At 39.5% G+C, this 26,203-nt stretch overlaps 1 long non-coding RNA gene across 1 annotated transcript in view; it reads right to left on the bottom strand.

Annotated features, from left to right (window-relative positions):
* Window positions 1-3,614: 3,614 nt before the first annotated feature.
* Window positions 3,615-26,203, bottom strand: part of LOC308660934 — a 45,998-nt gene continuing 23,409 nt past the window's right edge. Inside the window, exons 2-4 of the long non-coding RNA XR_014024846.1 lie at window positions 24,069-24,152; window positions 10,841-11,059; window positions 3,615-6,611 (exon numbers count right to left, since the gene is read on the bottom strand). This is a non-coding gene — a long non-coding RNA (uncharacterized lncRNA). The remainder of the gene's footprint in view (window positions 6,612-10,840; window positions 11,060-24,068; window positions 24,153-26,203) is intronic.

The raw sequence follows: 26,203 nt of genomic DNA, 5'->3' as shown, positions 1-26,203 counted from the left end.
AGGAATACTCAAACATACTAAATGGAAAATCACGTATCAGTTTAAAATTAAACACCAGCCTTCAATATGTTTAATAAATCATTGAACATATAACCAGGGTGTATAATCATCTTGTATAGCAGCTTTAAGTTGACCAAAATATTGAGATGAGAAAATGGAATAAACTTTTATTTGTGTGAAACACATGTAAGTCAAGTAACTAAGCCAGATACAGTAGAATTCCAAATGGGGGTGCATAAAATTAGAGTTTTCTCTTTCTTTTTTAATGAATCCTGTTTGATTAAGTTGAGTGGCATAGCAAGTCACATAATTAATATGGAAAGTGTTAAGAGTCATATAGCCAGATATTAGAATTATACATCCTCTCAGATGCTTCTGAAGCTTGGGTGCTTTGCAGACAGTAATGACTTATATAATGGCTTCATCTCTTCATATAATTACAATAATACTTATACAGTGCTTTTAATCTTCAAAGCATTTCATATACTTAATTGAAAAGGAGTGATCCAGTGTCTAGCCTGATAAGAACTAAAATGCATGCCAAATTACAGCTGTCAAGTAAAAATGTGCTTTTTAACTAATAGAACACCAACATAAATTTCACTTCAATCGCATTTTCCCGCGTTTCTACTTTCAAAAACTTAAGATCTCTATATCTTCAACATCTGCCACTTAAAACCACAGACTCCGGAGCACTTTTTCATGTCCAATACCCAAAGAATTTAGCAGCCAGAAATTAACGAGCATTACATCAATCCCAGGATTCAGACATCCGGATGTGCTGAGTTTCAGACCAGTATTATAAATATGTGCAAGATGAATTCTTTCCATGCTCAGTCTTGCTACTGAAAGAGTCAAGAAATAAAGCAATTGTAGATATTAAAAAAAACCCACCCACCCCTTACTGGGGTATATTAATTGCTCAGTCCAAGCTCTCTGCAATGATTGCGTGAAATAATTAAATATTGATCCATTAGATCATTTTGTTAAATAGAAAATTATTTCATGTTGATGAACACTTTGAAAGAAAATAATCATATCCCCTCTTTCACTTATATAACCTTATATACTTTGTGAAAGAATGTAGATCTAGCCATGGAAATGGGGAAGGAATGGGTAAACTGTTAAGGGGAGGATTTCAGAAAAGATTATTTAGTCTTGAAAAAGAGGAAAGTATGAAAAAGAAACACAAACTTATTTTGTGTGGAATAACATGAAGCAGTTAAAAACTCTGACAGACTGTCAAGATTTTATAATTCTATTTTACAATAATAAAAAGCATTCTGGAATCTCTGGCATGCCCGTTCCTTGACTTTGCCTACATTGAAGGGCTGATTGTATTATAGGTATAATTAGAGAGGATATATTTAAAATAAATGAATATAATTATCTGTATTAAAAGTTGAACACAAATAGTCATTCAAAATTCTTCCCCAAATAAATAATAGATAATTTCTCTCAATTTCTCCAGGGAAGGAGAAATTCTCCAGCACAGCTACTGAAAAACAAAAACTAAACTAAACTAAACAGAGAAAGGATTTGCTCATATTTACAGTACTTCCTTTAGGATTTAATTGAAGTGCCAGAAGTTAAAGGAGAAGCTGAAGAATCTGGAGAGATACTGCACAGGCATCTGCTGAATCTGGAGGTTCTTCCAAAATGGAAAAATGTCTATTACAACATGGTATGCAAGTCCCCCTTTTGCATACATGCTCACCCCATCATAATGTATATACAAAAAGGGAGGACTTTACATCACAATGTTTGCTTGGTCATTTGTCTGATCCAGCAACCTCTCCTGAGACGTACCTAAAATGAAAGATTCTTGGCCACCGACCCACTAGATGAGCTACAATACCTGCACCCGTGAGCATTTTTCCCAAAATTGCTGCTTCTTTGAGAATAATTCTAAAACAAATTCACTTTCATTAAATTGAGTAAGATCTGTTTGTAAAAACCGCATGTCTTACTCTTAAAGGTGTGAGCCCAAATTATTGTGCAGCTTTTACGTGTTAAAGGAAAAAACTAATTTTAAAATTCCAGGATGGGAAATCCCTTGATTAATAGACTACTTGTGGCCCATAGTAAAGTGTTCTGGCTCACAATAATAAACTTCATCTTATTTAAATGCAGGACTATAAATTTTCTCCTGTATGGATCAAATAATAATCTCCAGTATTGGTATCAAGGGTTTCTGCTGCCTGCTGCAAACTAGTCACTTCCTATCTAATTGACGAAGCAAGATAGAGCGAGCATTTATGTCTTTGAAATTTGGTGCTGCGACTCCTATGGATAGCAAGAATTCAAACAATCCAGGCAACCCAATCCAGACTTTTCACTCAAGGCACAAAGACCAGGATCAAATTATCCTATTTGGAAGAAATTATAGAAAGATGTAGTCTGTGAAGAAAGCTCTGTGCTGGAAAAGGTGGAAAGAAAGAAGATAATCAGCACCAGCACCAAGGTAGATAGGCTCATTCACTGCTAGTGATTATACAGTTGGAAGATCTGAAAGATTGTCACGGACAAGGGACAGATTGTCACGGAGAAAACCTGTTTATGTGGTTGCTAAGAGTAGACACCAACCTAATGCACATAATAAATCAATCAATCAAATTTCTATTTGCCTTATTCTAATCCCATTCAATACAGATGGGATGTAAGATCTTTTTTCCTTCTTAATTTCCAGTTACCGTATATTCTTCTGACTCAGTCCCAGTTTGCCTCCCATTCCTGCTGTTTCTCATAGATGAGACTTTATGACCTGGCATAGAGGTGAATTTGCTTTAAAAGATGTATGGTCTTGTTCCTATGAGTTCTTCTCTAACTCAGTGTTATCTATTAATTAGTCATCTTAAATCTCCTTAGTCTTCTGATTAAATATGAAATCGAAATGGCTTGTGACCAGGGTATCTGAAGTTGAGGATAACCTTCCCATAGGAACTTGCTTCCAGTTGTTATTTGAAAAAAAAGGAGAGGACAAGGAAAGAAGTAAAATAGGAAGAAAACAATAGCCCAATAGCCCCACTTTTACAAAGCACAATGAATTCTCTTTTTATAGGAAGGAAAGATGCCAGAGATATGGAAAGAGTTTAATATAATATCAATATCTAAAGAGGAATAAGATTTTACTCCAGTAAGAAATTACAGACCAATTATCATTATTAAACTATACTATAAGCTATTTACAACAATTGGAGCTGAAAGACTGAAATTAATTATGCAAGAATTTATTGATGAGGATCAGTGTGGTTTTTTACCTAAAAGACAATTAAAAGATAATGTTAGAACTGTATCATATATTTTGGAACATTTGGAAAATCATAATGAAAAACAAGCTACATTTATTTTATTTTATTTTATTTTTTGAGGCAGAGAAGGTGTTTGTTAATTTGGACTGGACTTTTTTGTTTAGAGCCTTGGAAGATATGAATTTCTGAGAGAATTTTATAAAATGGGTGCAACTGATTTCTATTTCACAAACAGCGCAACTGATCATTAATGGGGATTTACCCAAAACATGTGAGATTCAAAAAAGTACAAGACAAGGTTGCTCACTTCTTTTATTTTAGTTGTTGTAATATTAAACAAGAGATATAAGACAAGATGTGATTATCATAGATGTAAATATTTTAAAAAGAGTCATACAAATTAAGAACTTTTGCAGATGAAATGATTTTGGCTTTGCCAAAGAAATTGCATTTTTGATGAGTAAATTAAAAGAATTTGGGTCACTAGAAGGTTTCAAGATTAATAAACAGAAGACAAAGATTACAAGAGCAAACAGAATTGATAAAAAACCTCAGAATAAAATGGGTTTTAAAATTGAAAGGAATGTAAAATATTTGGATATAATTATGACAAATATGAATTGTACGTTATTTCAAAATAATGATGTTAAGATGGGAAATGAAGTTTAAAAAATATGTCAAGATGGGATAAACTATTATTGTCACTCTTAGGTAGACTTTCTGTGATAAAGACCAATGTTTTACTTAGAATATTATTTTTGTTTTAGACAATACCTGAAACTAGTGTGCCATTTAAACAATGGCAGAAAGAAATATCTAAATTTGTATGGCAAGGGAAATTTAAAAAGTAGTTTTAATCAAAAAGCATTTCAGAAATCTGGATATTTCTAAACAGTGTAATGAAAATCAATTCAGTTGACATCACAATAAACCTTACAAATTCTACAGCTGAACATTCATGTTGCTCCTATCTACCAGAGTTAGGGTGAGGTAAGAACATCAAACTACAATGAATTTCATACATTATTGTAATCCTTTGTTCTTCAATTAGAGCCTATTCCTGTCAGAAACATGAATTTTTTTCCTGGTTGAGTAATGAAACTCCTTAAAAGTGCCATTGTATTCAGAATCTCAAATATACCTGTTATCAGCAACAACTATTTATAGCATCACTTTGCCATCAATACAGCGATATAACTTGTGTACAGTAAGAATTTATTTCCACATTGATGTGTGGTTACACCGTAAGTTAGCAAAGTGAGTATCTTCTTAAATTTGTTTCACAGAAATGCTGATATCTACTCAGAATTGAATTAAACTGAGTTGTGTTTTAAAGAGCAATTGCAGTAAATTACAAGTTATCAGTAAGCTTGAAAATACCTTAAAGGCAAGAGGCATACACCTTTGAAAAAAGTAAATGGCACCAAATTCTTTTTTTTTAGTTCAGAATTAGACCTCCTTTTTCAAGGTCTTCCAAATGCCATCAGTCAATAGAGGTTATTCACCCAATTTTTTTTAACATGATCTGGAAAAACCTGGATTAAATCTTAGCCCATATTATATATTTGGAAATAGATTATTAAGCCAAGCTTTTCTCTCAAACCCAGCCTTAATGCATAATGTGGGGTTAAATATACTGGCCAAGACTGATAGTGTTATCATGCAGATTACAGAGTTATAACAAACAAAGCACAATATAAAGAGGAAAATGGTGTGCAAATGCTCAGTGCATATTATCTGTCCTCTTCAGCTATCTACTGAAATTTACTAATGTCAGATTTATGTAGCACTGTTTTTCCTAATTAGTTACCTGGTAAAAATATTCAATGGAAAAGTAGTAACAGCAATAATCTGCCTCCTCTGAGTTTGGAAAACTCGTCCTTTTATGTTATACTTTCTTTTGATCAAGGTGTCTAAACTTGGCAACTTTAAGACTTGTAGTTTTGCTCAGCCACCTGTGATTTACTGTTATTTTTCCTAACTGTAAAAATATGCCTATGTTTTACAAAGATTCTCCCATTGCATTTTAGCAAGTTCTCACTTGAGAATTAATTGAGAATTACCCAAATATTTATTATAACTTGGGAAATGTTGGGGTTTTTTTTTTACCGAAAGAACCACTATGGTATGGTTATTTATATTCAAAATTACTGAACAGTATGCAAAGAGGAATAAACATAAGTTACAAAACTCAACTGGGGAAAATACATACACTGGAGAAGAAATGCAGCCTGGAAGAGAACAATGGGGAGCAATGTAACAATTGTCTAGCTTTATTATTGTTCCAAAATACCAATAGAGTTTTGTGCTACACATTCCCAGTGAAGAAGTTGTCTTTTTTGTGTCAGCCATAATAAACAATCCGGAATAAACATATTTGCCCCTTTGTGTCAAAAGTGTTTACATAAAGTCTGCCTTCCAGATTAAACAGCCACTTTGTATAAGAGTTAAGTATTTAAGGTGCTGAAGTTATTTGCACTTCCTTGAAGTAAATTCCCTTCTAAGAGGAAGAAATGGTAGCTACATAGGAATAGTAATAACTTTTAGTACTTTTGAAAGTGAATTAATGTTCTCCTAAAGAAAAAAGAAAAAATCATCCCAGTGCCTACTTTGTAAAGGACCTACAATGGAATTGCTCCAACTGTCCAATTTCAAAACCCCAATCACATCAATTTTTCATTACACAGTAATCAATATCTATGTAAATCAGTCCCATCTGAAGTCAAGCAGACTCTGTTTTCTGTGTGCTTTATAAGGTCCAATTCCACACAGACTGTATCTAGATGCAAAGCTAAATTAGTGACAAAGTTGAAGCAAAAACTCTCACTAAGGTCACTGTCTGGAGACCTAGACAGTGCTTTAAAACATACTGGACAAAATTACACCTCACAAGCCCAACATAAAATGTGCTTATTGACAATGGTTCTGACTTACACAAGGACAATATTTAAAGCAGGTTGAACAAGCTTCTTCCTTTTCTGAGCATCATTGAAGCTATACATGCTTTTCTGCTGACGGATACAAACTGTACATCATGTGAGAGGAAAAAGGCAGTGGAGAATAACTTGCTCTGGGATTCTTTTGTTACCAATCAGTTGAATCCAATGACATAATCATTTATTATTTTCTCTGTTTGGCTTTGACTCATGAGTTTCCCTGAGGTAGGACAATTAGATTATAATTAGATTATAAATAAATGGCTTCCATTATCTGTTACACTGAGAGGTCTTTTCCTGCTTTGAAAAAGGGAGGAAATATTGTCAGGAAAGCAAATGCTTTTCAGATGTTATACTGTGTTCTGCCTTCAGGAATCTTAATTTGCCTCCATACAAGCAGGATAATAACAATGCCATTTGTTGTCTGTAGATACATAAAACAAGGTTAATAATCTGGCATTCTATTATTAATTAAAATTAAGTGATGACTGAACAATCTTAACATCAGATTAATGGTGACTATCTACCCAGGAATGGACAACCCATGACTAAAAGCCCTCTTTTCACAACAGGCTTACCCCAAATTAACAACACAGTTTCTCACCAATTTCTGGACATGAAAAGTGTATTGTAAGCTTTAAAACAGGCATGACATCATTCAAAAGAAACAAAAATGAAAAGCCCAATCCAAATCAGGTCCACTTAGAAAAAGAAATGGAATCAAATCCATCTTCTATCCAGCCTAAACTGCTACTTCTCAAGAGTTGCCCTTGGTGTGCTGCTCGAAGGCCAATGTCACGTTTTACACTCAAAAGGGTGATTATATCTGGCACCCTGGATATAATCTCCAATGACAAATACGTTGCTCCAAATAGGTGCAGTCAAAATAGTTAGCACTGAGGGATGATAGGAACTGTAGTTCAAATCCCTGGGAGGGAATCCCAAGTTTTCCTTCTGAATATAATCATAGTGAAAAAGAAGAGCTCTGTCTTTTAAGTTATCTAATGGACTGTTTTTTCCTTCAGAGAGGAGGGGAAATAATGAAAATGACACAGTCATTCATTTAATAACGGTTTAAAATTACAATGGCCCCAGCAATAGTGCTTTACAACCTGTATTTGCACTTGTGACTGTCATGCCACCCCTATAGTCATGTGATCGCAATTCAGGCACTTGCAGGATTATGCAGTCATGTGATCACATTCCTTTGCTGGTTGCAGGCAAAAAGCATCCAATGTCATGGCTGCACCTCACCTATCCAAGCTTCATAAGCTGACAGGCTGACATTAGCATGGGAGGGGGGCAGATTGGAATGTAAGGAAAGGGGAGGATGGAAGCCCAGCTGAGCCATGTGACAAGCTCCAGTCAACCAAGGTCAAGTGACGATATGCAGAGCTGGGAACCGAGCACCTGCTTCCTGAACAATATACAGGCACCTGATTGGACATTTGAAGATAACCAGGGATGGCTGGGGGGAACAGGGAACTTTTCTTTGTGTTGTTTGCACGGGAAAACCTCAGATTCAACTTACACTACTTCTGTAACCATTTAAGCTTCAGTAAAGTACACTCATGGCAAAACAAATGGCCAGGAGTCTCTTTGCTAGATGACTGAGTGGGATGGTTGACACAATGCGGAAGCAGGATTCACCTAACAACTGCATGGTTTGCTTAACAATTGTGGAGATTTGCTTAATAACTACCATAAAAACCATCATAAATTTGTGTCTGGTCACATGGTGATTCAACTTATGACCACACCAACTTAACAACCAAAATTCCAGTCCCAATTGTAGTTATAAGTTGAAGACTACCTGTCCTCAACTAGCAAACCTGCTCAAATCTGCTGCTTCTAAGACCACACCTCCTATCATTCTCAAGTGTTAGTGGTAAGACTGACTAGCAATGATAAGAACTGAAGTTCAACATATCTTAGACATGCCAGATTGAGGAAGGCTAATGTATGATAGAGACTATGTCTTGTTAGATGTATCAGAATTTGGTCCCTGGATAAAAGGTATTTTGTGACAATTTAATGAGAACTTGTGCGTGGTATTTGTACTGGGGACCTAATATTCTGGGTGTGGATGTTTCAAATATTATTTCCTGAGATAATGCTTCAGGCATATCAGGTAAGACACTGTACAAAGCAGCACAGCAGTTAAAGTTTTTATTGTTAAAGTCTGGGATCTCTGGTGCCAAAAAAGATAGATGAAATAGGTGGCTGATACTGAAATATGCCTCTGATTTTCGACTGAGTTCATAGTAAGATCTGAAGGAAGCACAGATCTGAAACTGCTTTCAGTCTTTGCTTTCTACTTTCAATGTGGTTTGATCCATCTTTGGATTCTCCACCTTGTCTTCTTCAGAAATGTCACTAGTCTACAGGTGAAACTCGAAAAATTAGAATATCGTGCAAAAGTTCATTTATTTCAGTAATGCAACTTAAAAGGGGAAAGTAATATATGAGATAGACTCATTACATGCAAAGCAAGATAGTTCAAGCCATGATTTGTCATAATTGTGATGATTATGGCGTACAGCTCATGAAAACCCCAAATCCACAATCTCAGAAAATTAGAATATTACATGCAATCAATAAAACAAGGAGTGTACATAGAACAATATCGGACCTCTGAAAAGTATAAGCATGCATATGTACTCAGTACTTGCTTTGGGCCCCTTTTGCAGCAATTACTGCCTCAATGCGGCGTGGCATGGAAGCTGTCAGCCTGTGGCACTGCTGAGGTGTTATGGAAGACCAGGATGCTTCAATAGCAGCCTTCAGCTCTTCTGCATTGTTCGGATTCATGTCTCTCATCTTTCTCTTGGCAATGCCCCATAGATTCTCTATGGGGTTCAGGTCAGGCGAGTTTGCTGGCCAATCAAGCACAGTAATCCCTTTCATTGAACCAGGTTTTGGTGCTTTTGGCAGTGTGGGCAGGTGCCAAGTCCTGCTGGAAAATGAAGTCAATTACCTTTTGAGGCTTTCCCTCCTTATGGAGTGTGTCAATGATGGTTTTCTGCACAACTGTCAGGTCAGCAGTCTTCCCCATGATTGTGATTCCTACTGAACCAGACTGAGAGACCATTTGAGGCTCAGGAACCCTTTGCAGGTGTTATGGCTTAATTAGCTGATTAGAGTGGGACACTTTGAGCCTAGAATATTGCACCTTTTCACAATATTCTAATTTTCTGAGATTGTGGATTTGGGGTTTTCATGAGCTATACGCCATAATCATCACAATTATGACAAATCACAGCTTGAACTATTTTGCTTTGCATGTAATAAGTATCTCATATATTAGTTTCCCCTTTTAAGTTGCATTACTGAAATAAATGAACTTTTGCACGATATTCTAATTTTTTGAGTTTCACCTGTATATTATTTAAGAAGAAATTCAGTCCTCTAAACCCAAGGGCTTCAAAGGTAACAACATATTCAAAGAAAAATAAAAAGATTACTCATCTTATGTGCTAAAGGTTAGAAGCAAATATGGTTGAGAACTTCACTACTATATAAGTATTTCCTAGAAAAATGACTATCGAGATTCTCAGTCATCCAGGTCATAGTTATCCCAAAGATGCTTTTTCACAAGGCAACTAGACTTTCTTGTTTTTCTTTGAAAACGTTTCGCTTCTCATCCAAGAAGCTTCTTGAGCCGAAGAAGCTTCTTGGATGAGAGGTGAAATGTTTTCGAAGAAAAACAAGAAAGTCCAGTTGCCTTGTGAAAAAGCATCTTTGGGATATTTCCTAAAGATACGAGAATATTCAGTCCATATAAGATAAACCATAAGCATTACTGTAGGTAGTCCTCAACTTACAGCCATAATGGAGCCCAAAATTTCTATTGCTAAGTGAGACATTTGTTAAGTGAGTTTTGTCCTCTTTATATTTCTTGCCACAGTTGCTAAGTGAATCACTGCAATTTTAAATTAGTCACATGGTTGTTAAGTGACTTTGTCAGAAGGTCGCAAAAGGTGATCACATGATCCCAGGACACTGCAACTGTCATATATATGAGTCAGTTGCCAAGCTTCTGAATTTTGATCATGTGACCCTGGGGATGCTGCAATGGTTGTGAGTGTGAAAAACTGTCAAGTCACTTTTTTCAGTGCTGTTGTAAGTTTGGACAGTCATTAAATGAATGGTTGCAAGTCGAGGACTATCTGTACTTGAGTCTATTCCCAACAAGTTCCTCTTCTTTCAATATGTTTTATTAAATTTCTGCAAAAAATAAAATATAAAAAAACAAGAAAAGAAAAAAAGGAAAGGGGAAGATGCAAAGGAATTCTTTTTTTCCCCTATTTCAAACAAGTTCCTCTTTTCCTTTTAATGAACCTTGCAAAGATGCTTTTTCCACAAGTTCCCATGTTTTGAGGACTGCCACTGATGCCCTTATACTTTCCCAATTAAGTTACTGAATTTTACTCCAATTGGGTTGTCCCTGAAGAACCACCAGAAACTTCAACTGGTCCAGAAGCAGCAGGCTACTTCCTTTCTGGCTATTTGCAGTACTGCTATGACCTACTGCTCATGAAGACCTGCCAGGATATTTCTGAGGAGAATTCAAAGCCTGGTCACTATATTTAAAGCCCCATGCATCTCAGTACCTGCGTATCTGCCTTTTTTATATTGATTTTCCCATCTTACCCAGATAATCAATGAGCACTACTAGGGGTTCCCCCACACACACCAGGACATTCAGCAGGAGTGGGTCCTTTGCAGGCATTCTTAGTTGCAGCTCCCCTCTTGTAGAAGAGCCTGTATCCCAAGGGAAGAATGGCCCTCATCTTCATAGCCTTTCAAAGGCTAGCAAAAATCTGGCTTTTCTGGAATGCCTTTCAGGACCATCAGGAGAGCCACCAATATCTATTTCAGAGAGGGAGAGAAATAGATAGACAGGATGATTTGTTATCATATGTTAGATTCTTATTACAGAAGATTTAATACTGTAATGCACTGTACAATTGCTGCTATTTTAATATCTGTAAACTGCCTAAAGCATGAGGATTGAGGTAGTAGATAAATTGCGTAAGAAATAAAATTAATAAACCCTACATTTAGAGACAGGGAACCTGTGCCCTCCAAAATCCTGCCTGAACTATCGTGTTCATGGCCCTTACTTTTAGTCACACCACTGGGGTTTCTGGGAGTTTGTTTACAGCAATATCTGCAGGTTTGTTGTCTTTCTGCTTAGGGAAAATAACAGACTATAACTAAATAGTAACAGATCAATTTCTAAAACATGCCACTGTAAAGCAGGATAGCTATAATTCTTTGAAAACATTACACTAGTACAGGGGTAGGCAACCTCGGCTTTTATGACTCATGGACTTCAACTCCCAGAATTCCTGAGCCAGCATAGCTGACTATGCTGCAATGGTCATAAGTGTAAAAAATGTGGCATGTTTTCCACTTATTCTAAGGTGGGAAATATATGTAAACTGAAGTCTGAACCCTCAAATCCAGTTAAAAAGTATTTGAAAACAAAAAAAAAAATACTTCCCCAAACTATTCTCTTCCCCAGGAAAAAAGCTGGTTCTGTCCAATGTGCATCAGTGACCTACCACTGAAGTCCTTACCCTACCAATAAAATGTTAAATGTGGCCTTTGACCATAAAAGGCTGTCCATTCCTATATTAAGTTATGAGTTATTTAATTGCAGTTGTAGTGCTGGCTACAGGCCAGACAGCTTTTCCTCTGTCTCAGCTAGCAAAGAGTAGTGGTTTTTCATTTCCAATTTGCACTTATTTAAAAGGAAGGAAGGAAGGAAGGAAGGGTTTATCAAAATTTTGCACAGTGTATTTTGTTCACTGAGTGACCTGATGTTCCTCCTCTGTGTTGTCTTTATCTCTCAGTATTACTTTCTAAAATGGCTGAAGAACGGAACACACAAGACCACCAAGTAAAGAATTATAAAACAGTTCACTCAAATTTCTACACAAAATGATTTTTGTTTAAAAAGATCACCCTGTTTCACATCAGACAAATATTCTATCTATTGGGAATATTAGGTCTGGTCTGGTCTAGAATCTAGATCAAATTTAGTCTATTTTCTTGCCATGTGACATGAAGCCTGGATAGAATTTTTGTCTCTTTTGACACTCTTCTCAGGCATATCAATATCCTTAAACAAACTATAGTAAACCTGTCTGATTTTTTTTTTAAAAGTACACCACTCTAGGAAATAAACTATAGTTTGAAAACATTTGAAATAAAATTAATAATAATAATAATAATAATAATAATAATAATAATAATAATAATAGAAGAAGAAGAAGAAGAAGAAGAAGAAGAAGAAGAAGAAGAAGAAGAAGAAGAAGAAGAAGAAGAAGAAGAAGAAGAAGAAGAAGAAGTAGTTGGAAGGGACCTTGGAGGTCATCTAATCCAACCCCCTGCTCAGGCAGGAAACCCTATACCATTTCAGACAAATGGCTGTCCAGTCTCTTCTTAAAAACTTCCAGTGTTGGAGCATTCACCACTTCTGGAGGCAGGTTGTTCCACTGGTTAATTGTTCTAACTGTCAGGAAGTTTCTTCTTAGTTCTAGGTTGCTTCTCTCCTTGACTAGTTTCCATCCACTGCTTCTTGTCCTGCCTTTGGGCGCTTTGGAGAATAGCTTGGCTCCCTCTTCTTTATGGCAGCCCCTGAGATATTGGAACACTGCTATCATGTCACCCCTCACCCTTCTCTTCATTAAACTAGACATACCCAATTCCAGCAGCCGTTCCTTATATATTTTAGTCTCCAGTCCCTTAATCATCTATGTTGCTCTTCTCTGTACTCTTTGTAGAGTCTCAACATCTTTTTTACATCGTGGTAACCAAAACTGGATGCAGTATTCCAGCTGTGGCCTTACCAAAGCATTGTAAAGTGGTATTAATACTTCACGTGATCATGATTCTATCCCTCTGTTAATGCAGCCTAGTACTGTGTTGGCTTTTTTGGCAGCTGCAGTACACTGCTGGCTCATATCTAAGTGATTGTCCACTAGGACTCCGAGATCCTTCTCACAGTTACTACTATTGAGCAAGGTACCACCTATACTATACCTGTACATTTGGTTTTTCCTGCCTAAATGTAGAACCTTACTTTTTTCACCATTGAATTTCATTTTGTTAGATAGCGCCCAGTGTTCGAGTCTGTCCAGATCCTCCTGTATCTTAAGCCTGTCTTCTGGAGTGTTGGCTATTCCTGCCAGCTTGGTGTCGTCTGCAAATTTGATGAGTTCCCCATTTATCCCTTCGTCCAAATCGTTGATGAACATGTTGAAGAGCACTGGGCCCAGAACAGAGCCCTGGGGCACCCCACTACATACTTCCCTCCATGTAGATGCGGTTCCATTGAGGACCACACGCTGAGTACGGCTGGTCAGCCAGCTACAAATCCATCTGGTGGTGATGCTGTCTAACCCACATTTTTCTATCTTATCAAGTAGTAGGTTATGATCTACTTTGTCAAATGCCTTACTGAAGTCCAAGTAAATTATATCTACAGCATTTCTCTGGTCCGCTAATTTTGTCACTTGGTTAAAGAATGCAATAAGATTTGTCTGGCATGATCTGTTTTTGACAAACCCATGTCGGCTTTTAGTGATGACTTTGTTTGCATTAAGGTGTTCGCTGATTTGTTGTTTGATTATCTTTTCCAGAATCTTCCCAGGTATTGAGGTCAGGCTGATAGGCTGATAATCCAGAGTTTGATGCAGAAAATCAGATTTACAGCATTCTAGCATGGCTGCTCATGGCTGTCCATTCAGCCATCTCCAGTGAGGGAGAGTTTGCCACAATATTTCACTATTGGTTACACTGCCAAAGTATTCTTACTATTTGCCTGCTTCTTCTAAAGTTCAGTGGAAATCTATCAACCTGTTATGTTAAATCTTACACCTACTCCTGCCTTCCAGATAGCACGTCTTTCTTTGTCTTTTGCTTTGTGAATGCTCTTCAAATATTTGAAGAGTGCTTTCCTGTGAATTCTTGGTCAGCCTAGGCTAATTGCAGGGAATTTCTTAGTCATTAACAAACAACCACACAATAGAAGCCCTAGTCAAGGAGGGGGGAAAACAACTGGCAAATGCTGCTGTGAATCCACAGAAGTTTACATGCCTTGAAAACAAACTTTTGAAGATGAGGCATAGTCATCAAATGAAATTACTAGGCGTTTTAGTCTGACAGATCAGCAGAAGCAGTGCTAATAGTAATGGTTAAACCCTTTTTATGCTTTGGATGCATGTTATACCAGAAAAACTCCTCTAGTTCATGAGAATAAACACACTGGGTGGATCCATTCAACAGATCCACCTAGGCTTTATTCTGAAGTGCTGAACTGATAAATATTCCTCTGGTTATGCTGCTGAAACACAAGAATGTTTCATCTAATATTCCCGTAACCTTCAATGACCTTATAACTCTGAAAGAAGCAATATCTTACACTTCAGAAAAAAAATCTATAATAATGGAATATGTACAATAAGGTCTCAGAATAGCCGTGTTGTTCTCACTTTTCCACTGTATTTTAATCCAGCCTTCTCCAGTTTGGCATCATTTAGTTGTACTGAAACTAAACTCCCAGAATTGTGACTGCCCATTTTCAGCAAAGAGTAACAAGTCAAAGAAATCTGTTTTTAATGCTTCCAGAACTATATGTGTAGGGCATTGGAGGAGAGATTTTATCTTGAACAGAAGCCCAATAGAGAAAAAGAACCGTTTGAAGGCTTAATCTTCACTCCACGGGGGAAATAGTTTGCTTAATAATTGCCTTGAATGGTGAAATTATGGCAAGTAAGAAAATGTATTTGAATTTAGATTAAAACTCCAATGGGAGATTGCCAGATTAGAACATATTTAAAAAGGAAGAATGGATGATTATTTGATGGGGAGGTAATAAGTGGATAGCTTGATAATATCAGCAGGACTTGGTCTGTCTTTTATCTTGTTTTTTTTTTAAACAAAAACAGAATTGTTATGATAAACCTAATTTTAGAATTTATGCTAGTATTTTTGAGGGTTTCCATCTCAAAATGTCAGATCATGTCATCAGCTTTCAAAATAAAGCAGTTCTGGGTTACATACAATTCTGGAGGAATATACTTCTAGGTTTCCAGATTAATTTTTCTGCAGCTGCTTTTCTGACATTTGGCACTTTTTCTTTATCCACCTCTAGAAAACTAGTTTCTTTCAGGACACTTCAAACAATTTGTTCACTAAGATTCAATTTTAGTTGTGTCTAAAACCAGCCATATAAAATACTTTCACAAATATCTGTCTGTAAAGGTTCTTTAGCTGCATGAGTTATGGGACTCTTGAATTAATTATTAAGCATTTTCTGGTAAATAAGTCTACTAGTGTGGATTACATAGTAACCCTTTAAGAGAAGTCTACAGAATGTTTATAGGACTGCAGGGAACCAACGCAATAATAAATCAAAATGGGGAGCTGCAAATGTAATTTGAATATTGGCACCCTAACACATATCCTTCAACAGTGGGGCATTGGGGTGGAAATATCCCAAAGCAAATCATGAAAGTCTTTCTTCAAGCCACTATCTCTTAGGTTACCACTTCTCAAAAATGTTTGTAAAATAGGTAAAGGTAAAGGTTCCCCCGCACGTGTGTGCTAGTCGTTTCTGACTCTAGGGGCCGGTGCTCATCTCCGTTTCAAAGCCGAAGAGCCAGCGCTTGTCCGAGGACGTCTCCGTGGTCATGTGGCCGGCATGACTAGAAGCCAAAGGAGCACGGAACGCTGTTACCTTCCCACCGTAGTGGTCCCTATTTTTCTACTTGCATTTTTACGTGCTTTCGAACTGCTAGGTTGGCAGAAGCTGGGACGAGTAACAGGCGCTCACTCTGTTACACGGCACTCGGGATTCGACCCGCCAAACTGCCGACCTTCTGATCGACAAGCTCAGCGTCCTAACCCACTGAGCCACCGCGTCCCTTCTGTTTGTAAAATAATTGAATGTAAATCTCACTTCGTTGATGAATAACTAGAACATAAAGCCCTAAATGGCATGGGTCCGGATTATCTTAGGAAGCACCTGCTGCCAGCGTCAACTCCCCATCGTCCTGTGCGCTCCCACAGGGGAGGCCTCCTCAGGGTCCCGCCGGTCAAGGAGTGCCGGCGGGTGATTCCCAGGGGGAGAGCATTCTCGGTGGGCACGCCTGCCCTATGGAATCAGCTGCCGGTGGAACTCCGGATCGCCCCCGACCTTCGTTCGTTTCGCTGGGACCTAAAAACCTGGCTATTTGAGCTGGCCGGCCTGGACTGAGGGGTTTTTAAGGTTTTAAATTCAATTTTAAAGTGTTGGGGCTATTAATTTAATTGTATTTTAATCTGTATATTGTTTTTTTAATTTGCCCTGTAAACCGCCCTGAGTCCTTCGGGAAAAGGGCAGTATATAAATCGAATAAAATAAATAAATAAATAAAATAAATACTGTAAATAGACAAATAAATATGACAAAGGAGGCACTTCATGGTATTTAATCCCAATTGCAGAATCTTTTCTTAATATAATTTTCTCATGGGAAAACTTATTTGGGCACAATTTAAAGACAGCCATTATTCTGTGATTGTACAAGTTGGATCCAAAAGTGTTTTTGTATTTTTAAAAACACAAATGCAGTCCTCCCTACTCTTAATTTTTGTTGTTCTAAACATGCTTTCATAGGAAGACTTATACTTCAGGATTAATGGCAAGTAGATCACAGAGCTCCTCCATCTGACCAAAGATCATCAATCAATCAATCAGAATAGAGCTGGAAGAGACCTTGGAGGTCTTCTAATCTAGTCCAACGTCCTGCTCAAGCAGGAGACCTTATACCATTTCAGACAAGTGACTATCAGTCTCTTCTTAAAAACCTCCAGTGATGAATCACCCACAACTGCTGATGGCAAGCTGTTCCATTAGTTAATTGTCCTCACTGTTAAGAAGTTTCTCTAATTCCAGGTTGCTTCTCTCCTGGATTAGTCTCCATAATTGTTTCCTGTCCTGCCCTCTGTTTCTTTGGAAAATAAGTTGACCCTCTCCTCTTTGTGGCAACCTGCAAAATACTGGAATACTGCTATCATATCTCCCCACCCCTAGTCCTTTTCTCTAGACTAGCCATGCCCAAATCCTACAATTTTTCTTCACACGTTTTAGTCTCCAGGCCTTTAATTATCTTCTTTGCACTTTTTCCAAACTCTCAACATCTTTTTTGTAATGTGGTGACCAAAACTAGATCCAGTATTCCAGGTGTGGCTTTACTAAGGCTTTACAAAGCAGTAATAATACTTCATGTGATTTTGATTCTATGTCTCTGTTTATATAACCAATGATTGTATTAGCTTTTTTGACTGCTGTCATGACTCCTAGGTCCCTCTCACACATACCGTTTTTGAGCCAGGTTTTGCCTAATTTGTACTTGTACTTTTGGTTTTTCCTGCCTAAGTGTAAAATCTTGCTTTTCTCTACATTAAATTTCATTTTGTTGTATAGGTCCCATTTTCAAGTCTGTCAAGATCTTTTTGGATCCTGAGGGTTGTGTAGTGAGTTCTTTGCTGACAATAAGCGAGACGAGAGGTTGCAAACAGGAACATTGCTTTATTGAGGCAAACAGGAACAGAACTGAAGCAGAGGCTTCTGCACAGCTACTTATATGGTTGGCCACTAGGCGGCAGCCAATAGGTTTAAAGGAACCCATTCCCCCCCCAAATCATCCAATGATCTTCTTGGAGACAGCAAGTCTGGCTACTCAGTGACCGTTACACAGACACACCAATTAAGCAACCTTAAGCAGCATTCAAGCGGACACGTTCAAGTAAAATCCCAATACATTTTATTTATTTATTTATTACATTACACCCCTCCCCCCTAGAATGTACATACATTATTTAAGAATATAATCTTGTAAATATTGCAATGGTTTACATGACCTTTCAGAACGCCTGGGGGATCCAGGCAACTTCCTGTCTACCAGCTTGCCCGCCTGGCTGGGTAGACCTCGGTTCTTAGGTTCACATGAGTCGGATTGACTTGAGTCCCTTTGGCTGGCCATTCCTGGTCAGCCCAACCCAAAGTCCAATGAGGTAGCTGTGTCACCAAAGCTGTTGCCGTATTTGAGTTGACTTTCCCCGTCAGGAGACCCATGTTGCACTCCCGGACTTTGTTCATCTACAACCACCTCCCTGTTGTACTGACTGCTTGAGTCCTCACAGCGTGTGAACTGTCCTGTTTGGCTGCCAGTTTCCAGCCCTAATTGCGGACCTGCCATGAAGTCCTCGTTTAATGGCCATTCTGCAAAACGCTTCTGCAGCTGATCAATATGGTGGTGAACAACTCACCGCCCCCATCCATAACCTCCTCGTAATAAAAAGGTCCTGAAATTTTGACAATTTTACCCAGCACCGACAAATTCCCAAGCCCATAGTTCCGGGTCCACACCCCATCACCCACTTGCAACCCCCTTGGAGCCTTTGGGTGGGCGGTGTCTGCTGCAACCCGGTCAGGATGTAACCGGTCCAGTTTCGTGATTAGCCTTCTCCCCCAGCGAAGCTCTGCTGGGCTCTTGCTCGTTGCTGTGCAAGGCGTAGTGTGCTGGCAAAGCAAAAAATCAGCCAGCCTATTGTTCTGTACCAGCCTGCTACCGGCCCTGCAAAAAAGGCAGGGACAACCCCTTTTACAAGAAGGCAAGAGGCTGGAACTAAGCCTGCCAAATTTATTAACATAAAAACATAAACAGAGCAAAGAGAGCAAAGACGAACCATGAAACAGGAGCTATTCAAACGGTTGCCTTCAGCAAACCAGCCCTCCCACACATTCCCCTTTTAAACAGTTCAGGGCGTGGCTTCTCTCTGCCTCCTTCCGAGGTACCCCATTGCCTTCCTCTGTTTACTCCTGATTGACTGCCTCCTGCGTTGGGCGTCCTTGAACAGGGCCAGCTATGGGTCATCTTCATCCACGCTGTCAGGCTCACACAGCTGGGTCTGTGTCATGACCAGATGGGAGGGGCCTGGCTGAGGGCTCTGTGGAGCCTCAATATTATTCTCAGCAAGCTCTTCAACACCCCCCTCCTCCTCCTCTGAATCGTCTGACCCAACTGCCGAACCCACAGGCTGACCCTGAATCACAACACCTATGCTGCCAATCCCCGGTCACAATATGCTCGAGTGACTCCTTTGTAGTGCCTGATTAATGGTGCACTTGTAATCAGCACAAATCCGGACCTCCCCATTGGCCTTAAGTGGCATGACAATGGGAGTTCATCCCCATCTACAGGCTGCAGTACCCCCTGACTGACTAGCTTGTCTAGCTCTGCATCAATTTTGTGTTTTAGTGCAAATGGCACTCTACGGGGCTTGATCCTAATAGGCGTTACAGCAGGATCAAGCTTAAAAGCTATCAGAGGGCCCTTGTACTCTCCCAGGGTCATGTCAAAAACATCTGCAAATTCCTCGCATACTGATGCCAAGTTCACTGTTTGTGTCCGGTGGATCCCAGTTACTTGAATGCCCAGTGCATCAAACCAATCAAGCCTTATTAAGCTTGTTCTCTGGCCCTCCACCACAATCACATCTAAGGCCCCTGAAAACCCCTTGAATTTGACGGCCAAGGTGGCCTCGCCTTTGACAGCTACTCAGGAATTCTGGAAGTCAGTTAGAATGTCGGATGGCCTAAGCTTGGCCCACCTCTTGCTGCGGTTGCACACAAACTGGAAAGTCTCCAGGGAAATAATGGATACAGCTGAACCAGTGTCCAGTTCCATCCTGCAAGGAACACCTTGCAGCTCGACTTGAAGCCGAAGTTTTGGCTTAAGGGGACAGCGAGCTCCAGTGCGGCAAACACTCGGACGACTAGAGCAGAACCCTACTCTATGCTGCCCCAGGGCCCCGGTACCTCTCCTGATCAGATTGTCCAATTGGTGGTCCTTCTGGCGACCTCTACAGACTGCTGCGATGTGGCCAGATTTTCCGCAGGCCCGACATGTGGCTGTCCAGAACCGGCAGTCTGATTGCTGGTGGCGGCTGCCACAGCCCAAACATCAAAGGAAGAGTACTGCCTTGTAAGGGGCCTTCAGTTCCTTGTCGTGGTGCCATTGGATCTTGTCAACTTTGTGGTCAGTCAACGTCTTTTGAATGCTCAGCATCCTTGTGGTGGACAGCTTCCTCGTGAGGCGTACTTTTGGCGGGCTGCAACGCCTTCATAGCCCTGGTGGTGGCTTCGTCCACCATGACTTTTTTTAGGGCTTCCTGGAGCAAGAGAGTCTCTTTTGCAAAAGGTTTTTGTTGAAACTCTCTGCTCCTTATCCACAGACGAGTTGGTCCCAAAGCCTTTCTTCCAAGTCCAAAAATTGGCACAGGTGTGAAGCTTGCCTCAACGCCGCAATGAATTCTGTGGCCGTCTTGCTGGGTTGTTGAACTCACTGTCCAAAGGTATGCCTCTATGCTATCACCAACAGCTTCAGTTGGAAATGGTCACCAAGCCATTTCTTCAGGTCCGCGTAACGGACTCCAGCTGCACCGGTGCAACTAAGTTCTCCACAATGTTGAATGCTGCAGACCCACAGACACAGAGGAGTGTTGCGACCTTCAGGCCATCTTCGGCAATTTGGTTGGTGTGGAGGTAGTTCTCTACTCTTGAAATGTAGGACGACCATCTCTTTGGGTGAGTGACATCAAATTCCTCAAGCTTTCCAATCTTCGCCATGGTGGAAGGTCGTCGCGGCTCAGGTCTCACATTGCCTCATGCTGCTTCTCTTCGTAAGCTCTGGAACTGATCCGCAGGCGGTGTGGTTGCTAGCGTGGCTTGCTAGGCAGACCGAGGGGGGGAACGCGGTCCCTGCCAGGTGCTAAGCTGGCTTCACTCCCTAGTGACTTCAAGCTCTTTCGTAGAAGCAGCATCCCACCTTCGTCGTCAGTGTTGTGTAGTGAGTTCTTTGCTGGCAATAAGCGAGATGAGAGGTTGCAAACAGGAACATTGCTTTATTGAGGCAAACAGGAACAAAACTGAAGCAGAGGCTTCTGCGCAGCTACTTATATGGTTGGCCACTAGGCGGTGGCCAATAGGTTTAAAGCAGTGATGGCAAACCTTTTAGGTGGGCGTGGCCCATTAGCTGGGTGTGGCCAGTTGGGTGGGCATAGCCCATTGGGTGGGCATGGCTGTGGTGATAATGGCAGACTGGATGGGACTAAAAAGTTCAATCAATCAATTCCCACTTTGTGAGATCGATCTTTTTTTTCCCCACGAGTTGAAATTGATTGATTGAACCTTTTTTTTTTGCACACGGCAGCGGAGGCCTAAAGTGAAAAAGTTTTATAAAACCCAGCTGAAGGCCTGGGACTGGAGCAATGTCGCGCGTGCCCACAGAGAGGACTCTGCGTGCCACCTGTGGCACGCGTGCCACAGGTTCGCCACCACGGGTTTAAAGGAACCCATTCCCGCCCCAAATCATCCAATAATCTTCTTGGAGACAGCAAGTCTGGCTAGTCAGGGATCGTTACACAGACACACCAATTGAGCAACCTTAAGCAGCATTCAAATTAACACGTGAAACACTTCAAGTAAAATCCCAATATATTACACCGAGCTTGTTTTCTGGGGTTTTGGCTATTCCTGCGAACTTAGTGTCATCTGAAAATTTGATGAGTTCCCCTTCTATTCCCTCATCTAACTCATTTATGAAGATGTTGAACAATATTGGGCCTAAGACGGCACCTTGTGGTTGCCTGTTGCTTACTTCCCTTACTGTATATGTAGTAATAAGGACAACTCATTGAATGTGGTTTGTCAGCCAGTTACAAATCCATCTAATAGTGATGCTGTCTATCCCACATGTTTCTAGCTTACGAAGAAGTAGGTTGTGGTTTACTTTGTTGAATGCCTTGCTGAAGCCTAGCATACTATGTCCACAGCATTTCGCTGGTCTACTAATTTAGTCAATTTGTCAAGGAATGAAATAAGATTGATTTGGCATGATCTGTTTTTAACAAACCAAGGAAATGGGAGGGGCTCACTGGATCCATGGGCACAGGAGATTGTGCCAAACTCTCAGGGACAAATGAAACTGGCATATGATGAAGTAGCCTGAGCAACTGGGACAATATAGAGGAAATTTATTTCTCCCTTCCTACCACTTCATATGACCAAAATCTCTTTGAAATACTATATAGATTACAAAGAAAGCCCAATTTCCCAAAAGCCCTTCCCTCTCATCCATAGATTTATAGCTGGTTTTTACTATGTGAATTTTTTTTTTACAATTTTTACACAATCATTACATATATAGACATAGATATATGAACAGATATAATATATGCAATATCATACAAGAATTAACAAAGGTTTTTTGGAAATCCTTCTTTTACTAGGCAGAAAATAAGTGTACAGAAAAGCGACATTATTATTTTCTTTCTATTACACAACTTTTTCCTTGTATTTCCCTGCAGAAGCCACTGCATATGCTTACTGAAAAAAACATAGTGACAAATGTGTTTCTGATCTCCTGTGGCTAATCCAGGAAATGTGAAGCATTTTAAAAGACAACGTCACCATGGCGAGAGGAAATGGCATCAGTGTTGGTAAGGAATATACAGTACATATTGGACATTTCACAATCATATTATTGTATTTCAATGGCATTCCTATGTCTAATGGGAAGCTGATGTATTCATCCAAAGATAGCCAAAGAAAAACCTTGGCACCTGCTCCAGAGGCAATCAATGTGGCTCAAATCCAAAGCCCCAAAGGTGGGTAGTAGTTGAAGTTTCCAATAGCTAAAGATAGCAAGTATGACAGCCCACAGCCTTCCATGACAAAATTCTCAAAGTGCTGTACAAGTGAGAGGCAACAGAAGAAGCCATTTCTGAATTGACAAGATAATTTAAATAACTCTTGTATGAAGTCAGCTTTCAGTTTAGCTGAGTAATATCTTTGCCAAAGGAGAGTTTGAAACTTCTCAGTTACATGGAGTATCCACAGAAATAATACAAGCACAGTCAGCTAAAAAGGTTCATATGAAAAAATCAGTGACACAAGGACATTTGGAACAAAGGGGTATTTTTTTGTTTGTTTGTTTTTTACAATCTGGCTGGGCATTTGCACACTATGATCTGCAAAAGAAAGAACTATATTAAAAAGGCTGGCCAATGACTAACTCTGGAAGAGCAGAATAGTCATTAAACTTTATTTTCCTGGGCAATGACATCTCCAGAGGTCAAACAGGTCAGCCTGATGAAAGCAACATTGAACCATTGCAACACAAGCCCAAGAATTTGTGTACATGCATCATTACGCCACAGCATATCCAAAAGAGACAGAGCTTGCAGCACAGAGATATAGTGTTGCTTTCATCATTTTAAGAAAAGCAAAAGATTGTGGATATTCATATTCCTATGAATTGTTTTTATTATTTATAAAGCATTTTGATGCCAAGTAGTGTTTAGGTTCGGGGCATGTATTTAAATCAATTATGCCTAAGTCCAGAGGAAAACATGAAGTTGCAGTTGGACAATCATGCAGCAACTTGATAAAATCAAACGAAGCAGTGCCAAAAACTGCCTTTGCAGCAAAGAGTCTCACTCAAGATTACTCTTAACTCCCAAGATATACCCATTGGTCCTGCATCAAATGATGACCTTAAAGCATGAGCCTTTAAAAAAGGAGCACAGCGGCTTTAGTGGCTGTATTAACTTCAGGAATCGACTTCTTAAAGAAACTGCATTCTTTCCAAGCTGGCCTTAAAGCCTATAAAAAATGTCTACTTCAATAAAAAGAATACAAATACTGCATTCATGCAAAATACAAAACTTTTCTCCTGAATCAGGAAGAAGTAAAAGATTATTGAAATATTACACATATGATGTATATGCTTTACCATTTAGATCTTATGAGGAATATGCACCTTTATATTGCTGCAATCTGGGAAGAAGCATGAAATCATACGGGTCGTTTACCATAAAGGATGGCTCATGTGTTCACAGCTGTCCTATGAATAAGGAGGGGGGGGGAGGGAAAGAACACCAAAAGTTGTAAAACCTTAATGTTCATAATACTCATTACATTTATATTTTTATTATAATGAAAATAAAATGAAAAACACTGTGAGGCTGATATAGTATGTATATCAGGGGTGTCAAACTCAATTTCATTGAGGGCCGCATCAGCATTGCGGTTGCCCTCAGGGGGCCGGGTGGGTGTGGCCTACTGGGTGGGCATGGCTAAAGTACGTATGGCTTACTGGGTGGGCATGGCCAGCTCTACATCGTTGCCATCAAGGGTGCCTATGGAGGCCTGGGCAGGAATGGGACAGATCTGAGGGTCTCTGGCAGGAGGAGGGTCTCTGGGCCAGGGCCAAGGCAGTGGGGGCCGTTCCCTTACTGTTTCCAGGATGGCTTTGCGGGCCGCATGAAACCACGTCACGGGCCGGATCTGGCCCCCGGCCTTGTGTTTGACATGTCTGATGTATATGTATTACCACAAATACATTGTGTGCTTTGCAAATTAGCAGATGTTGACAAAACAATAAATTCTAGTAGAGAGATCAGCTCATCTTCTTAGGAACATGTGAAATAATTGGGTTGGAAGGGACACTGGAGATCTTCTAGTACAACCCCCCTTGTTGAAGAAGGACCATTCTGGACAAATGACTTTCCAGCCTCTTTTTGAAAACCTCCAGTGATGGAGCACCCACAACTTCCAACATAAGCCATTCTACAGATCAATTGTTCTCACTGTCAAGAAATTTCTCCTTGGTTCTAGGTTGGATCTCTCTTAATGATCTACCCATTGCTTCTTGTTCTGACTTCAGGTAATTTGGAGTAGGCAAATTACAGCCCCTCAAGTACTGGAAGATAGCTATCATATCATCTCCTAGTCTATTCATTAGACCAGACCTACCTAATTTCCTCAATTGTTCATCATATGGTTTAGCCTCCAGACCCCTAATCATCTTTGATGCTCTTCTCTGCACTCTTTCTTGGGTCAAAACATCATTCATGTATCATAGTCTCCAGAACAGTATTCCAAGTGTGGTCTCACCAGTTCAACATAAGTGGTACTATCACTTCAAGTGACCTTGAAACTATCCCTCTGTTGATGCAACCTAGGAATGCATTAGCTTTTTTGGCAGCTGCAGCACATTGCTGCTGGCAAATTTGCTATTATTGAGCCAGGTACCACCTATTCTATATCTGTGCATTTGGTTTTTCTTGCTTATATATAGGATCTTACTTTTCTCATCACTGAATTGCATTTTGTTGGAATGCAAACACAAATGAGTAGGGATCACTCAAGATCCTTCTGAGTCTTGAGATTATCATCTAAACTGTTGGTTATTCCCCCAGCTTAGTGTCATCTGCAAATTTGAGGAGTTCCCCTTTTATCCCCTCATCTAGATGATTTATGGAGATGTTGATGAGACCTAAGACAGAACCTTGAGATACCCCACTACATGCTTCCCTCCGTGTAAATGTGGTTTGTTAGGTTAGTAAATGACAGCCTTTGCTTTAAGCAGAACAAATAGAAGATAGGCCCAAGAATTAAAAGTGCTTTCCTACTCATTATTCTCCTCCCTCACCTAGGCTTATTCACTGGTTTGGCATCTGTTGCAGATGTCCTATTTGTTCATGAGACCTTAAATGAGCTCTAATACCTGAACTGCAGGTTCTAACTCTTTCATTCTGTGAAGTACACCCATATTTATGAACATAATCATATGAATTACTATTCCTATAACTTCATATTGTATCATGGTCAGCTGTCTAGAGTTTGTGAAAGTTTAAAGCTCTGGGTTAAATTAGAACGTTTAATAAGAGATTGTGATTTGGTTATATAACAAGGTATTTTTAGGACTGTTAACTACTTAAGAATTTTTAAATAAAATTATCTAATTAGTTAATTACTTTGATCTACATTCATTCAGACTTTTGAAGCAGTACTAAGAAGAATGAGGTACAATCCAAACTCAGTTATGAAATACATAGCTTCATTTTGGGCAGGGACACTCCCTGTCTCTCACCTAACTTACTCATAAGGCTG

This window comes from Vipera berus (genome assembly GCF_964194415.1).
Source record: "Vipera berus genome assembly, chromosome: 2".
Classification (NCBI taxonomy): Eukaryota; Metazoa; Chordata; class Lepidosauria; order Squamata; family Viperidae; genus Vipera; species Vipera berus.
The sequence above is the reverse complement of the archived record's forward strand: the minus strand, read 5'-3'. Positions and strand labels throughout refer to the sequence as shown.